At 43.6% G+C, this 16,155-nt stretch overlaps 1 protein-coding gene across 3 annotated transcripts in view; it reads right to left on the bottom strand.

Moving 5' to 3' along the window:
* Nucleotides 1-16,155, bottom strand: part of Ptp36e (protein tyrosine phosphatase 36E) — a 52,803-nt gene that overhangs the window by 28,997 nt on the left and 7,651 nt on the right. The window lies entirely within an intron of this gene.

Below are 16,155 nucleotides of genomic sequence, written 5' to 3'. Positions count from 1 at the left end.
AAGTAGCTTCTCTCGACTCGTTCTCTCGTTTCTTGCTTCGGTCACCACTGTTTCGTCGAACGAAACATGTGATCGGCCGTCCAGTTTGTCCGAAAGATCTAGTCACCTGCCAATGATAGATCGATTTCTAGAAATAGAAATCAATCTACCAAGGGTAGTGTCGATTCGATCCGAAGATCTGCTGCACGGTTCAGCATCGCGTCGCGTCGCGTCTCCAACAATTTAGCTTCATCCCTTTTTAAACAAAATAATTACTTGGTATTTAGACTTAAGTCTTTAGTGTAGTCGCGTGTCCTGCCAAGTAATTATATAACAAGTAGCTTCTCTTTCACTCGTCTCCCGTCCCCTCCGATCACCACTGCTTCCATGTAGAAAGCAAGTGATCGGCCGAGTAGCTGGTCCGAAGGGTCAGTTGCCGTCCTCTAGCGAGACGATCCAAGGGAAAGGGTATTTCGGCCGCAGAGGGGATCAGGGACTGTTCCTGTCTACGGTAGCCCCAACTCGGGATCCCTCTCTCTGTCAGACATCCCGAGTTGGGTCCATTTGGCTCCCAACAGGCTGCTTGGGGGAAATGGGGAACCCGTGTTGGGTGCGTCGATTCCCTTACCCTTCGATCGGACTTGCCAAGAGGCAACGAGCTGACCCTTTTGACCTCGCTACTCGGTTCGCGTCTTTCGTTCCTTGCACCATTGCATGGTGCATCGCGTCGTATCGCGTCGCGTCACCCACGATTTAGCTTCGTCCTTCTTTTAAACAAAATAATTACTTGGCATGACTAATCTAGTTTCTAAGGATGTAAAAGGGAGATCGATGGAACTTGGATTCCATCTATCTCCCTTCGGGTCTCCACTCGCAGCAACCTCCACGTGGTGAGACCTGGTAATCGGTGTTACCCATGATAAAAAAGCTTTTCTATCGTGGGTAACGCCGAGCTAATGGCTGCGAATTTAGAATTGTTTCTTGATATAATAAACGAATTTAGATTTATAGTTAGGCAGGTTATTTTTATTTGAAGACAAATTCTTTTGACAACTCTTTCAACTTCGTTGGTTGTGCATCTTTTATTGATTGCACTTTCGTTTGTTTCTTCTTCGACCAACGATCGTTGGTCACAGAAGATCTTTATTAACGAAGGGTGGTTGGGAATTGGTTAGGACGGGTCTCCATTCGCAGCAACCTCCACGTGGTGAGACCTGGGTAATATTATTTAGCGTTTAATTAATAATCGTATCACTCTTAGCTGCGTAATGCAATTATTAATTAAAAACTAAATGGTATTAGCAAATTAGGCTGCGATCCGCTTTGCATAGGTCATCATAAATATGGAGCTTCTTCGCTAGGCTAGTTTTGATTCTCATTGATTCATCAAAGATTCTAGAGTATTGTCAGAGATGAAGTATACGAGTAGATCTTTCACAGAATGTATTTTTTCGGCCCATTTTTATGGGGCCTCGAACCCCCATTACCATTTACGTGTCATCTGCAACGTTACCAACAGATTCAGAAATTAATTTTAATCCCTTCTATAATCAACTCGCATGTATTTACGCAACACCACAGCTATCTGCCTAACAATACTAATTCAGCGAATAGTTGGGCCGTGCAAGTCCATAAGGTGAAAGGTCCACTCGTATACTTCGTCTGTGATGCAACTATGTGTCTGGTCGTCGACGATCGATCGACATTGGAACTTGAAAAAGCGTCGCTCGAACGGTTTCTTTCTTTTTCTCTTTGCTGCTGGAGGAGACTTCAGAGCTAAGCGTTCCCTCCGTCAACCCAATTGTCTTTCGTTTCTCTGACGTAAAATGCTTGTTAAGCCGTCGCGACGGAGGGTGTCCGACTGTTTCAGAGCGTGGTTTGCACCAAGCTGGAAAGGTTGCGTGACAATTAGTGGCGTCGTAATGCTCTGTTAGAATTTGTGCCCTCCTGATTCAATCTACGGTAGAACGATGAGAGGAGCTTTTCTCTGAAGCTGTCGCGGTGCACGGATTACCCCTAACGGGTCGTCGATTCTTTGACCCTTGAACTTGGATAGCATACCTTGGATCAACCCTTCGATCGAATCGAGTATTTTCCAAGGAAAGTTTTAAATAGCGATAACGCGAATGCTCTGTATATTCAGCGGTACCATGCAATTTTAACGAAATCGCTATTGGTCTTAGATTTGCATAACACTAGTCGTGTCATTTAGATTCATAGCTTACAAAGGACATTGGTATGCACGAGGAAAATATTCCATGAATACATTGAAATTCTCGACGTTAACTGTTCTGCGCGGTCGCACCTTGCATCCATCTTCGTGTTCAAGATCAACGAACTATCAAAAATCAAGTTCTCTTTACGCTTCAGGTAACAGGTTGTTTCACAAGTAATCTCGCGCTTTACCGGTGGATGCAAATCGAATTAGGCGCTCAAGGTCGTCGAGTAGGTTCTCTTTGTCTCTTCGACCCTCACTGCATTTAACCGGAGCAATAGACTGTACTAAAATACCGAAATTGTTCACGAAACAATTTCGATTACGTTTCGTAAAGACTCTCGTTAGGATAGGCAAGTTGTACGTTCCGCAGAATAAAAGGTCCCCTCCCCCCGTTGATGTTGGAAATAAACTTGAAACAACTCCGAAGTCGCTGTAAAATTCATGAAAGTTCCTCCTTCCTCTGTCCTGACATTCACGGATCGGTTGTATTACTTGCATACTGATGGCGTTCGCTTGCAATCTGTCCTTGGTCGTACAGAGAGCATTTCCTGACAGTTGAGGATTCGATTGGAACCCACCGACACCGTCCTCCCATTCTCTGACTTGTTCGATCCGCCTCTGTTCTCCTCTTTTTACAACGAACTTCTCGACAACGTTCGCGGAAAAAGTTAAAAAACTCTGGATTTAATCTTGCTGGCATCGTTCCTCCTAACCTAATTCCCATCTCGTAGTACCATATCGCGGAATATATATATACAGGGTGTTTGGCTATCCCTGGGAAAAATTTTAATAGGGGATTCTAGAGGCCAAAATAACACGAAAATCAACAATACCAATTTGTTGATGGAGGCTTCGTTAAAAAGTTATTAAGAATTACATTGAAACATTTCAATTCGTTCTGGAAAAATTATTTTCGGTTGCGGGGGACAATTACAATCATTTTTGGTGAATACACATACCTCCAAACTCCTATCCACTTTCGAGAAAAAAAATCGAGTAGGTGCTGAAATTTTTCGACGAAAAAAAATTTTTCAAATCATTCCAAAAAAATTATTTTCAGTTGCGGGGGTCAATTACAATCATTTTTGGTCATTACATATACCCCCGAAATCCTACGCACTTTCGAGAAAAAAATTCCTTACCGAAAATGTTATGTCTGACCATACCGTTGATATGTTTCCCTGAATTTTCATGCGAATCTTTAAAACGTTATAACTCCTGAACGGATTGGACGATTTTAATGTTTAAAAAAGCAAACTACGCGTATTTTGATGGAGAATATGTACAAATCGCAAAAATATTCGAAAAGTTGGTCCTTGACCCCGTAAAGTTAGAAAAACCCCATAAAAATGATCCAATTTTCAAACAGTCATAACTCCTACAATTGTGAATATATTTCAATGAAACTTTTTTCTGAAGTAGAGCTCATGGGTACCTACAAAAAAGTATTATTAAAAATCGAAAACTAGTTTTTAAGAAAAATCGACAGGGGGTAGGTGCCTAAATTTTTCGGCGAAAAAAAAAAATTTCAAATCGTTCTAAAAAAAATACCTTTGTCTCCAGGGGTCAATTACAATCATTTTTTATCATTAGACATACCCCCGAAATCCTACCCACTTTCGAGAAAAAAATTCGAGTAGGTGGACAAATTTTTCGGTGAAATTAAAATTTTTCAAATCGTTCTAAAAAAATTATTTTCAATTGCAGGGGTCGATTACAATCATTTTTGGTCATTACATGTACCCCCGAAATCCTACCCACTTCCTAGAAAAAAATTCAGTACGGGCGGATAATAACTTTTTAACGAAATCTCTATCAACACAGTAGTATTCTTGATTTTCGTCTTCTTTTGGACTCTAGAATCTCCCATTAAATATTTCTCAGAGGTGGCCAAACACTCTGTATATATCTTAAAGCGGTATAATATAACGAGACGAATGGACCGTATCACGTTGATCGAAATAAATGCTCGGGATACCGAATGGACGATTTAAATTCATGAAACTTTAGGAAACTGGCTGCTCGAGCCACCTTCTTGGCAGCGTTTCCGTTCCATTTGACTTTTCTCCCTTGATTTGTGCTCGCTGGATACGCGCGTTCGGAATCTCTGCTTTTTAGAAGATTCGAAGCAATTCCGCACTACGCAGGGGCGACCGCTTCCAATCTTATTCGAAAGGGGGAACTTTTTATAATATTCCCAAGCTTAGGAACACTGTAGAATCGACATATTTTTCATCCTTCGTTCCGTTGAGCGTGGAACGCGTCCCGATGAAATTGCCAATCAGCTATTTCATAACCTATTTATCGGCTACGGTCATACTACGGATAGTAATCGGTAGCAAACGACTTTAAGCTCGGATAATCCTCGTCGTAGCAAGGATGATTATAAAAATTTCTCCTGACGATGGATATACGTCTATTCTCGACCGGAAAACAGCTATGCAAGCTTTGCGTTGCCCTTTTTGTAAACGTTGCAACCGATATAAATTGCTTCGCGCTTAATTAATTACACGACACGCGCGTCAAAATGTATTTCTGTCTCGCGACGATACGTAGAATCGAAAACTAGAAACGCCATTGTTGGAAAATGTTTTCAGTGCAACGTTACAAAACGTAAATGTTAAATCTCGATAACTCGTTCCTTTTATCGACATCATTTCTCGATTTCCCCACAGAAACTTTTCAATGTCGTATACCCGCGGAATTGCAGTTTTTGTTCGGAACGGTGCACGCCATAGTCTCGCCGACGAGACATTTTAATGCGACTTTTTTAACCCGGCAAGTAATTTCGATCGAGCATCGAAAACTTCGCCGGAGTATATTCGAAATTTTCGCGAAAGCATCGGGGAATATTTAAAACGCGTCGAAAGTCCTAAACATTCCCTTCTCTAAAATGGTTTCAAAAGCCATCGAAAGTTAATTAAAAATCGGTCTCGTCCGCGATGAATGACAAACTTATGCTCGATTTTGGGATAATTTATCGCACAGTCGCATTTTCTCGCAACTATCCTACCGTATTGTACTTTCGACATATTTTCCTCGACGTTTCCAGAAGCCCTTATCTCTTGGAGTACCTTCCTCTATCTCCTCCCATTCTTCCTGCAGTCTTTTCACGCCGCAGTGAGCAGACAATACTTTCGTATGATTTCTGGCGATCGTATAAATGGCTTTCGATATTGTCACGCGCGCGACAACTCGACATTCGTTAGACGCGTTATCGCGATAACTCCAAGTTGCGGGTCAATTACAGTATTTCTCTGGTTGTACGTTGCTCGGTCAATTACCGTTAGCTAACGATGCGTGCAATTTTGTAACCGACTTCGCAAACAGATCCCCGAGTGGCCAAGTCTATCGATCCGTAACGATACAAAGAGTTAACGCGTGGACAGCGATTTAAAGAGCATACGTGTCCAAAGGATACACATCGGTGTTCGAGGGACGCCGAGGATTTAAGGATCTGCCGCGAGTTTATCGGGAAGAAACCATAAAGTATCCGCGGCACGTAGCTCGTTTTAGAAATCGGAAAGGGTTCGAGAATTTGCATGCAAAGCAGGAAATCCGTGAGCGCCGCCTTACTGCGTTAACATACGGGCAGGATTACGTCCAATTATTAGCATATCTAATTGAACCCCTTAATTAACAAACCGAGCAAGTCCTTCCTACCTTTTTAATTACAGAAAGAGAATAGAATGGATTGCACGTGCTTAATTTCCCCTATTTTACAACTTAAGAAGAGCTTGCGTGGAAAGATGAGTTCTAAAGTTTCGTCCTGTGTTTGGATATTTTCAAGACTGCTGTACGAAATGAATATCGCGGACGGAACTGCACGGTTTCGTCCCTGCTCGAGTAAATTCTGGAAGTTCAAAGCTGCAGCTTTATTTGAATTCCGAGCACACGTGTAAACAAGCATGTCGCGGTTTGATAATATTCGTGCACGGCTCACCGGCACAATGAATCAGGAACCTCGAGTTCAACCGTGATCGCAAAGTCACAAAACCGGGTCGTGATATCCCTTTAAACTGTCAACCTCGTTTCCCGCTCATGTATATGGATAAAGCAATTATAATTCGCTTTCTGCGAAATCGCCTACGTCTGAGCATTTAATAAGGCGTCTTACCAGGGATCTATTTTTTCTTTAATCATCTATCGATTCGGTCGTTAAGCTTAGTCGTTCTGCCGTTGCAAATTGAATATAGTAATTACGTGTCACGCTTCTCAAACGTTAGCAGTATCAGGCTGATATTACCGAGTTTGTAAGTAGTCTCGTTTATTTCGTGCCTACTCGTTCGTATTTGCCAGCGTGAAAGCTCTCGGTGGTTCGCAAGCTCTTCGGCCGCGGAACTGTTCTGTCTCGAGCGCGTTCGATAAGCGACCAAACCGATATCGATTCTCGAACGTGGTCGAGCCAGCTCTCGCCTAGAAGAGAAAACAGTTGCCAGCGAAAGAGGCAGTGTGCCCCTCCTCCGTTCGATTTTCCGATTTTCTTCGGCTGTGCACGGAGTCGAAACCTGAAAATTGGACGGTCGCTTGTTTCTCGAAGCCAACCGGAACATGGAGCTCTCGCGCGAACTTTTCACCTTTTTCCTGTTTTTCTTTCGACGCGCTCGCGAAATTGCCGCCGCGACCGTCGCTTTTCGGCGGTTTTTCCCCGACGAAACAAACTTTCCCGAAGTAGATTACTTTTCTCTCGCCCGAGAGACGCACAGGGTGGACCGTTTAAACGGGAGTGGGTCGTTTCGCGGCACATCGAACACCTCAAATATATTTTCGGAAATTCTTTGTAAAACGCGGACAGTTTTCACCAATTTTTACGTACTTTATACGTTTCTTTCAATACAATTTGCCCGTTTCTACCGCCTGACGATCGTTCGTTAGCTAATGCTAAAAGTATGGTTTTGATGGACGAAGTAATCAGAGTCGCGGAGGAAGAATTGGGCGTGGTTAGCCAGGGATTGACTATTCAGAGAAGCTGAAGGGATTACGAGAAAAAGTGGAGGTGCATGTCAAACAGGTCAAAGAAAGGGAAATGCAAGAGAGAAGTCGCGAAGAGGGATGGAAATACTTGAAAGAATTAATCTATGGCCGGGCCCGTCGTCCGGAGTAGAGAAACTATCGAGCTTAAAGCGTCTTTCGCTAAAAAATGATTGAAAAGTCGCAGAAAATAGAGTTTGTTTGTATTTTGAGCGCGATTATGCCGTCGATCGATGCAGTCGTCGTTAAATCGCTTAACCCATTAATCACTCCACCGTTGAATTGTCTCGTTATATCGAAAACTTGCATCCCCATTATCGCCGGTAGCAAAGTCTCCGCGGAACAGTGCCAAGTGATCAATCACCATAGTTCGGCAACTACACATATCGACTAGGCAAGGACGGAATGACGTTCGCCCAAACGATTCACCCTTAGGATTTCGAGCATTCTCTGGTACGACCCTAACGTTGGATTCCATTGAAAATTTTCACCGCATACAGAGAGTATTTCTAAAGGTACGCGATGGGTCAAATTTCAGCGTTAAATCTAGGTTGAAACCGCCTCGCTACTGTGCGACCGGAATAATTCTCAAGTCTGTTTGTAAAAAGCGCGGAAATTTATTACACGAACCAGAAAATCTCTTCGAGGATAGAGCGTGGCTTTAATTGTAATACACGTACAAATTAGTGAAAAAATATTACAGGTGTGTATAGCGTGAAACTGTTCCTTTGTAACCCGTTCGTTATTTGAATTAATCGACCAAGGTTTCACAATAGCATTGCATAAAGCGATAATGAAGTTTTATTTTGTACAGCTGCGTCGATGAACGCCAATCGTATATCGCGCCGCGGGAACTATACAAAAGAGCTTTCCACGAAACGAATAATTACGCGTGTTCCAATTTCCGTCTCCTAACGCACACACTCTCTTTAATTAAGCCTCCGATTCTCGGTTGCATTATGTATTCCGAACGACCGCATAACTTGGTGAAAATTGCCAGTTTCGCGGCTGTCGTAACCGACACGCGTTTCGCTCGAGCTTATGCAAACAGTTTTTCAAAGTGTCGCGCGCTCCTCGTGAAATATTCCGTTTTCGGTAGATCGGTCCGTCAGATTTTCCATAATTCCAAGTAACTCGCTCGTGATTCAAAGTTCCACGCGTGTCTTTAAAAGCAGCTCGCATCGTCTGGTGGATTACGTGGGAACTCGTTGTCCCGAATGTGCGAGCTCTGCACAGGGTTATAGAAGTTTATGCATATAAGTAGTCGTATCGTGAAAAGCCAGTTATCCTATTAGCGCGTACACGCAGTACCGTACGAACCAGCTTATCGCGCGCGAACGATACAATCGCTCCGTATGCTTTTGCTTATTTCGACGGAAATCCGGCTTAAATCTGTATTCTCTTTCCCTTTGCTTGCCCTCGTAACAAACAAACGCGCAATCGAGCGCCACAAATTTCTGGAAAAATCGGATACACCTTGTATACTCGGTCGCTTCTCTGGCAGAGACTGGATTTGGTGGTTTGAACGCCAAGTGGCGCCAACCTAATTTTTCGGTTCGCGAGTCTTGCGGAATCTTTGCTCTTTGAGAGAGCGATCGATCAGATTATCTAAAACTTTCGATAATAACGTTGATAAAGATCGTCGTCCGGGCAGAGCGAGCTTGGCAATAATAACTGGACGGTTTTTATGTAAAAGCGCGCCAGCCTTCGCGGTGCAGGTGCATCGTGTCAGCGTCGATAGGCCGACAATTTGCGGTGTATTGCCTCGCGGGAATCGCGTGCCAGAGAGAACGTCGAAAAGCTACGCACTGTTTGCGTTCCCGACGCATCCGAAACGAGGAATTCCAAGTGGTGATGCACGGTAGTTCGCGACTCGCGCGTCCGGCTAAATGCGAACTTGTCGTTCTGCCAAAGTAACGCCAATTACCGCATAACAGTGTTGGAGTACAGTTAGTGGGTTTTCTGTCGTGGCTCGAGACCTTCCCGTCAAGACAGAAACATTCCTAAAACCGTACATCTCGTGACAAAAGTATTGGAGTAGCTGGGAAGAGAACGAAAACTCTTCAACGGGTTTAATTAACCAAAAAGTTCGACGAATCGAAGGAAGCTACGTAACGCGCGAAGCAATTCGCGAACCAGACGCTCCTTCGTCAAATCGAATTCAATCTACGAAAAGCATCGAACTAGCGAGCTAGCATTAATCGATCTGCGTTATGCAACAGGCAGTCGTGCAATCGAACGGAACGTAACAACATTGCGTCGCAGTTCATGTTCTGCCTTTGCTCCGTAACAAACGAGCGAAGAACGATCGTTAATTTTCACACGGTCACGCAGAAAACACGTAATCGATGCTTTTGTCTTCGAAGCAGTCGTCGAGCTAAAACAGAGTCGAGACGTAATGTTCGATCCGCAGGAAGTCGTAGCTGTACGAGTGGAAAGTCGACTATTCTATAGGAAATACACCGGAAATGTACGATAAAAACTCCGTGCACGCGGTGTTGTTCGCGAGGAAACTTATTTTCAAAATTCCGGTTAACGCGTCTGACCATTACTCGACTTTTCTACTTGCTCCGGCGTTCGTAGACCATCGTTCTTATCGATCGAATGGTGGTAAGATCGAAACACCAGCCGAAATAGAAACCGCAAGGAATAATCTGAAAGACACCCTGAAACTTATTAGGCAATTTTTATTGTTGTGTTTCGCAAACTGCACGAGATAGAATAAAATATGTACATTCGATTTACGCTTCACAACCGGATGTACCAGCCGCCATTGGCCATCGTATATAGATCGAACGTGGACATCGCGGATCGGATAACCCATTAACCCATTTTTTGTGCGTTCCGTCGCGCGGAAAACGAGAGACGTCCGCGAGATAACTGCGAACGAAGGAGAAGAGAAAAAGTGTCGCCAAACGACAAACAATATTTTTTGCTTGGTCCACGAGAGGCTGGTGAACGAGATTGAATGACATCCAGCTCCCGCGCAAACGTTTGCTCTTCCTTTTATTTCGCGCCGTTTCACTCGGCCCGGCCGCTAACCCTCCCCCACCCCGAGGTTCACCGTTTTTGTTCCAGGGTTTTTCTATCTCCTCGTCGATGTTTCTCTCCGGCCGTCCAACCCGAACCCGTTTCTGCTCTTTGCCTCTTTCTTCTCCGCGAACAAAAATTTACGACCGCGACTCTGTTTCGACCGGGCCACAGATTCCTCGCAAAAATCGCACCACCCCGCTTATTCGAAGGCGCGTCGATTCCAATTCGACTGCGAACGGGCATCGTTGGATCATCCTCTAGCCTTCTGTTCGTAACAGGAATCTGCTTCTTTGCCATAATTGAAAAATCTACCGATAGAGAAGTTGTTCGTTCGTTCGATCGACGAAGAATTTTGCGGCGCGGTTGATTTAACGCGTCTATGATTTTATGGGCCCGAGTTTATCGTAATAGCATAGCAGAATCGCGAGCAGAGTCGATCAAAAAGCGTTCCTGGCTCGAGTCCGCAACACATGGCGGGTAATACTTGTCAGAGAGCGATAAATCAATCCTCGGGAAAAGAAGGAACGTTAACGGTGATCGCATCCGGTTCGCCGGATCGTAGATGAGTCAGCAGCAGGCGTCTCGCGGGGAATGCACCGATTTATTTCCATCGCGGCAGGAGTCGAAAGCAGTCGGTAAAGGACAACGCTCGTGGCACTGGGTTACGGGCGTATTCGTGTCAAGATCAACCGAGAAGAAGTTGATCTCGGTTCTAGAAACGACCGAGCCAGCCTCGCGACGCCTCGCGACGTTAAAAATAATTCACCGATCGCAGAAGGCCCCGAGAACGCGTGCATTTCTTTCGACGATTACGTCTACGTAATCATCGCGCGTTTACAAGCAGAAGGAATAAGGGCTCGGCCAATGACTCGCTTTATTTTCTTGGCATAATTTTAAAACGTTCGCGTTCAGCTTGGTGGATTTTCGCGCGTTCGCCGTAACGACCGAGGCGTTTAGTATTTAACAAGCTCGTAATGGAACGGTCGTTGGCGACTAAAAACTTCCATTTTTTATCGGCCACCGTGTACGTATATTTCGGCGATATTCATGTACCAGCGAATGGGACATTTTAACGCGTCTCTCAAGTAAGGTTTATAAAACGTCCAATTTGTACTAACCCAGGTTCCGTGCACACGCGGCATTTGATACTTGGCTGCAAATAGTACCTACGTCGGAAGAGGAAATGCAAAATATGTCACGCGTGTGTCTTACGTCCGCGTAACCCTTCCGTGACATTACACTCTCATGTTCGTGACGTTGACATGAAAATAAACAGCTTTCGAGCAACGTTACGTACAGAATTTGCACTCGCCGCATCCATTTGTTTCCGTGCTTTCCGATGAAAACGACAGGTAGCCTGAAAGCATACCGAAATTAATATTTCGCTCGCTACCGGACAGTTTCGTTTCGAGACCGCTGCTAAAATAAAAACGCGCCCCGACTGTTCCGTGAATATCGTCCGAAAGGTTTTGCCACTTGTTAGTAACGAAATTGTTCGTATTTTCGAAAGGCAGCTTTAGCATCGAGTCAACCGTCGCAAATTGACCTGGAAATTACAAGAGACGCGCGAACCTCTTGAAACATTCGGTAGAATGCAAGATTTTCATTCGTTTCCACCGATTCGTGCAAGTTCCCCGTTTTGTCCGGGAGTTAAGAAACGCTCGTTTTGTATTTCCACCAACGCGCAACGTCGCGAAACTATAGAATGTTAAAGAAGAAAATACAGAGTGAATAGCGTGGCTGCTGAGAAAATAAGGTTCTTCCACGCCCGGAAGAAAATCGAGAAAATATTTGCAGGACGTTACGTGAAAATGTAAAAAACCTTCGTTAAAATAATATTAAACGAGAAGGGCAACGGAAAGGGCGACGAGAATATTCCTATACGCGCATTAGCGAATCCGTATTGTGTCGGAGGACGGAATTCAGCCGTACTTACCAGCATTTTCTCTCGGTTTTCTAAACCGTGAAATATTGCATTATGGAATGGAATATGTGCGCGCAGAAATTAAGGTTCGTTGGAGTTCTTCGAGCAACTCAACCTGAATTTCTCTTGCGCGCTCGCAGCTCGTGCAGTTAGGAGCGATGTTTTCCTGCCGTTTTTTCCGCCGGTGACACGAAAATCAAGAGGAACGAACGAAAATAAAGAAGGAACACGCGCGGGAAACGCTGCCTGATCTTTTCTAAAGAGCGCGCGAAAAAAAAAACGCGTTTCATGGAATCGGCAGAATTGGCGGAAAACGAGTATTCATCGAGACGAATGTTTTCCAATTATTCGCTGGTAAAACTTGTTATAATCCACGGTGATGACGTACACTCCCGTCCGTAAGTACGGAACGTACGAGAACTAATTTCTATAGTAAATAAAACGGAACACGAAACTGAAACTTTGTCCATAACTGAAATACGTATTTATAGCTGTTGTCCGTGCAAGCGACTGAATGGCCGGATAATTTTAGAAAGTGCAAAATATTGATCGCGAAGAATTCGTTGATTTTTGGTAGACCGCCAAAACATACAAGCGTATCAAAATTCGAGATCGTTTATCAAGTTAAAACCCATAAAAAGTTTTTACTTGTATACTCGACACCGTCGCTATCGAACGCGGCCGGCGTTCGAATTTATTTGTACAAAGTAACTCTCGAAATATGTGTCGAGAATTAAAACACATTGTAATTTATATCGTTGACGGTTGTCAGAAGGGATGGATCGGGAGGAATACGTTCGTATGGAAAATTCGTTAATGCGTGAACGTGCCCCGATACAAAGAAACCGAACAATAATTCGTAAGAAAAGGGGGAGAGGGAACCTCAAGAATAGAAGTCGAAACCCAAGTGGATTAACCCGGATACCGACCAGACACATTCATCGTTCGTTGCTATTCAAAATAAACCTTGGTCCGGCTTAGAATCGAACCGCGATCCATTTGGAAGAATTTACATGACCCAACGAATAAAAGAAACGTTGCTCGATTAATAATCGATTCCTGTAAATCAATTCGACAATTAATTTACCTCTTCGTTTTCTTTCTAAACCGGAAAGTTAAAATTACGTAACTTTCTGAAAAATACCGTAATAATCCATTAAGCCAGCTTCCGACAGACACGGTAGCACGCCGCGTTAACGCTAATACAGGTTTTGCATGAGAATGATGGACGTTGATGTTTATACGTAGCTTCTGCGATCTCATCCCACGCGGAGTCACTGCGAAACTAACGAGTCAATCCCGTTATGGCATCGTCCGAGGAACCAAAACGAAAAAGGCGTGAAAATAAATGTTTCTCCGTACGATAAAATATATATAGAAACCAGCAAGTAACTAAATGCTAAATAGAACGAGAACCAGCAATTAAGTCGTCGAACAGGGTCACAGGGTTGTCGAGCAAATTGTTCTCGTGGAAAAAAGTACATACCAGACCGAACGGAATCGTATTTGAAATCAGTTTCGCGTCTGTGACGCGCAGGAATCACGCAAAAGCAAATTTAAAAATACAGTGGGTACAGTTTTAGACCACGCGCGTCACTTTCTCTGTTCTCTTTTTTTTAAAAGCTTCCTACATTTTGGGTTTCTAATTAAATCGAACGTAACGATAGGTAGAACGCGGGGATAAACGGAGTTTTGGGACTCGGTCGAGTGGAAGAGTTAAGCGGAGATATAAGGTTCCGTGCTTTATCGCATTTCTCTTCGGTTGCTCGAAAAAGCTACGAGATTAATCAGCGTAGGGTTCGTAAGCTTTCCAACGTACTTCTCGGCGAACGTGTTTCCGCAACGACCGATATTCCGCGTCACAAATTTCCGTGTCGATTCTCGATTTAATACTTGTCAATCGATGAGACCGTACGAGGACACTCTTTCCCTTCGCTGGATTACGCGATAAACCGTTGCTTTGAAAAATCTTTCCGATGATTTTATAGAATCTAGAGTAATTTCGCTTCAATCGATTATTTTGTTAATAATTGTGGAGTACGGTAGGAAACGTGAAACGTCACGACACATTGAATTTGTTTACGTTTCTCCAACTACGAGTTTATCGTGACACTCGACGGCCGTATTACTGTGACGCGTTTCTGACACGTCTGTTTCACCGACTCGAGTGCTTTATAATATCATATTTCATTGGGCGGCGCATATGTACCGTTCAGTATGCATTACGTAGAGTTACCTGGTTCTTGTGTTAGACAACTGTGGATACAAATACATTTAGCGCGCCAACTTTCTAACGAAACGTTGGATTTGCATTCTGCTTTTATGTCGTGCATTTTAATTCATACACGCATGATACGCGTTACGACTGAAAGCTGTGCTTTTTTCCTTGTTGCAAGCTCTGTAATCGCTGCTCGCGTTGAACCGTGATACGCAAAATAATTCATAAAGCATACTTTGGCAATCATTCTCGGATCAAGGAGAATAAAATAAAAGAGTGACTTAAAAATTTTGCTGGAAAGCAACCTCGTTTCGCGAGGACGAGATTAAACGATACCCTAGATCCTTTCTTTCGTAGCGTACATTTTCCGAAGATTCGAAACGGAAACCTCGCCGAAAGGTAGAAAAATTCAACAACATCGGGGAGTAAAAACTCGGTAAAGCGCAGAAAGTTTCTCCTTAACGGCGAAGAGTCGAACGGTGTCGAAAAAAAACGAAACTCTGCCATGTTGAATTCACGTAAAAATATCGTTTAAAGAACGAACGGAGTCGTTCGGTTAACTCAAGAGAAAAATAGATTCTAAAAATAAAGAAGTTACGACCGAGTTTCCCGGAACAGATTCGACATTTCCTAAAACTTGGATATTCTCTCGAAATAATGTTTCGGAAAATGAAAAATATTTTAGTTACTAAATAAAAGAGCACGGTCGGATTTAGAAGCAATCTGTCTGTAGCGCAATCGCTTGTACACAGGAATCCTGGGATATTGGCGCATGCTGCGAGTAAATTTAAGGACTCGAGACTCAAATACGTCGTTTACACGGCCCGAAATAGGACTGCAGCTTGTAACAGGCATTTATTGCGAAGATCTTTGATAGTTTATGGCGTAACGTGCTGGAGCAATCCGCGGAGTATCGTGTTTTATTAAAAAGTACCACCGCTTCCAAACTTTTGGTTGCACATTTCCACCAAATTGATTTTAGCTACGCTGTTCAGTAATTTTCCGAAGAAAAATCGCTTCCTCTCGACTTTCAGCGCGTATTTTGCGACGGCTCGTAACGATTCGAATAGCTAGGTTACAGGTTCGAGCTTATCCCAGAATTTTATCGCTCATTGCATTCCCATCGGAGACGTAGACATATTGCACCAAGTGACACGTGAAAGACGAGAGGACTGGTCGAGCTAAAAGCATCTAAAACGCTTCGAAAAAGCCTCGGCAAAAATGTCATGCTTGATCGAATCAAGTTACGGATCTCTTTTATCCAGCGCTGATGCTGTAACGAAGAAAAAGAGTCCTTTCAGAACTCTACAAAGGCCCCTTTTCCCTTTTCCCGTCCTCTTTTCCCCGCGCAAAGTTATTTCCAGCATAACCAATCACAATTATTAAAGCTCAAATCGTTTCACGCGATCTTGGACATTTCGATAAACCGACGAGCCACGGTGCGAAACGGAAATCCCGTAGCATGATCGAAAAATGGTTCGTTCCATCGTGTAAAAGTTTCGAATAAAACCTTTTTGCGCGGTGCTTTGTTCCTGAAAAAATAATCGAAAAGTAGATGCCGCGAGAAGGCAATTTTTCAAAGCCCTTTCAGAGGCGTCTGACCATTACCGATTTATTCTACTTGTCTTCGTATTTCCAGATACTAAGCTCTGTCTTCCAATGTTTCGAAACGCCAACCTAACTAGAAATAATAAATAACGATCGGGAAATTACGATAGTCCAAATATCGACAACGTTTAAGTCAAGTGCTCTACTTACTTACGACCGATCGATTCGAAGTAGAAATAATAAAGGAAATTTCGTTCCGGATAA

The sequence above is a fragment of the Colletes latitarsis genome, chromosome 5 (genome assembly GCF_051014445.1).
Source record: "Colletes latitarsis isolate SP2378_abdomen chromosome 5, iyColLati1, whole genome shotgun sequence".
NCBI lineage: Eukaryota > Metazoa > Arthropoda > Insecta > Hymenoptera > Colletidae > Colletes > Colletes latitarsis.
This window is presented reverse-complemented; position numbering and strand designations above follow the sequence as displayed.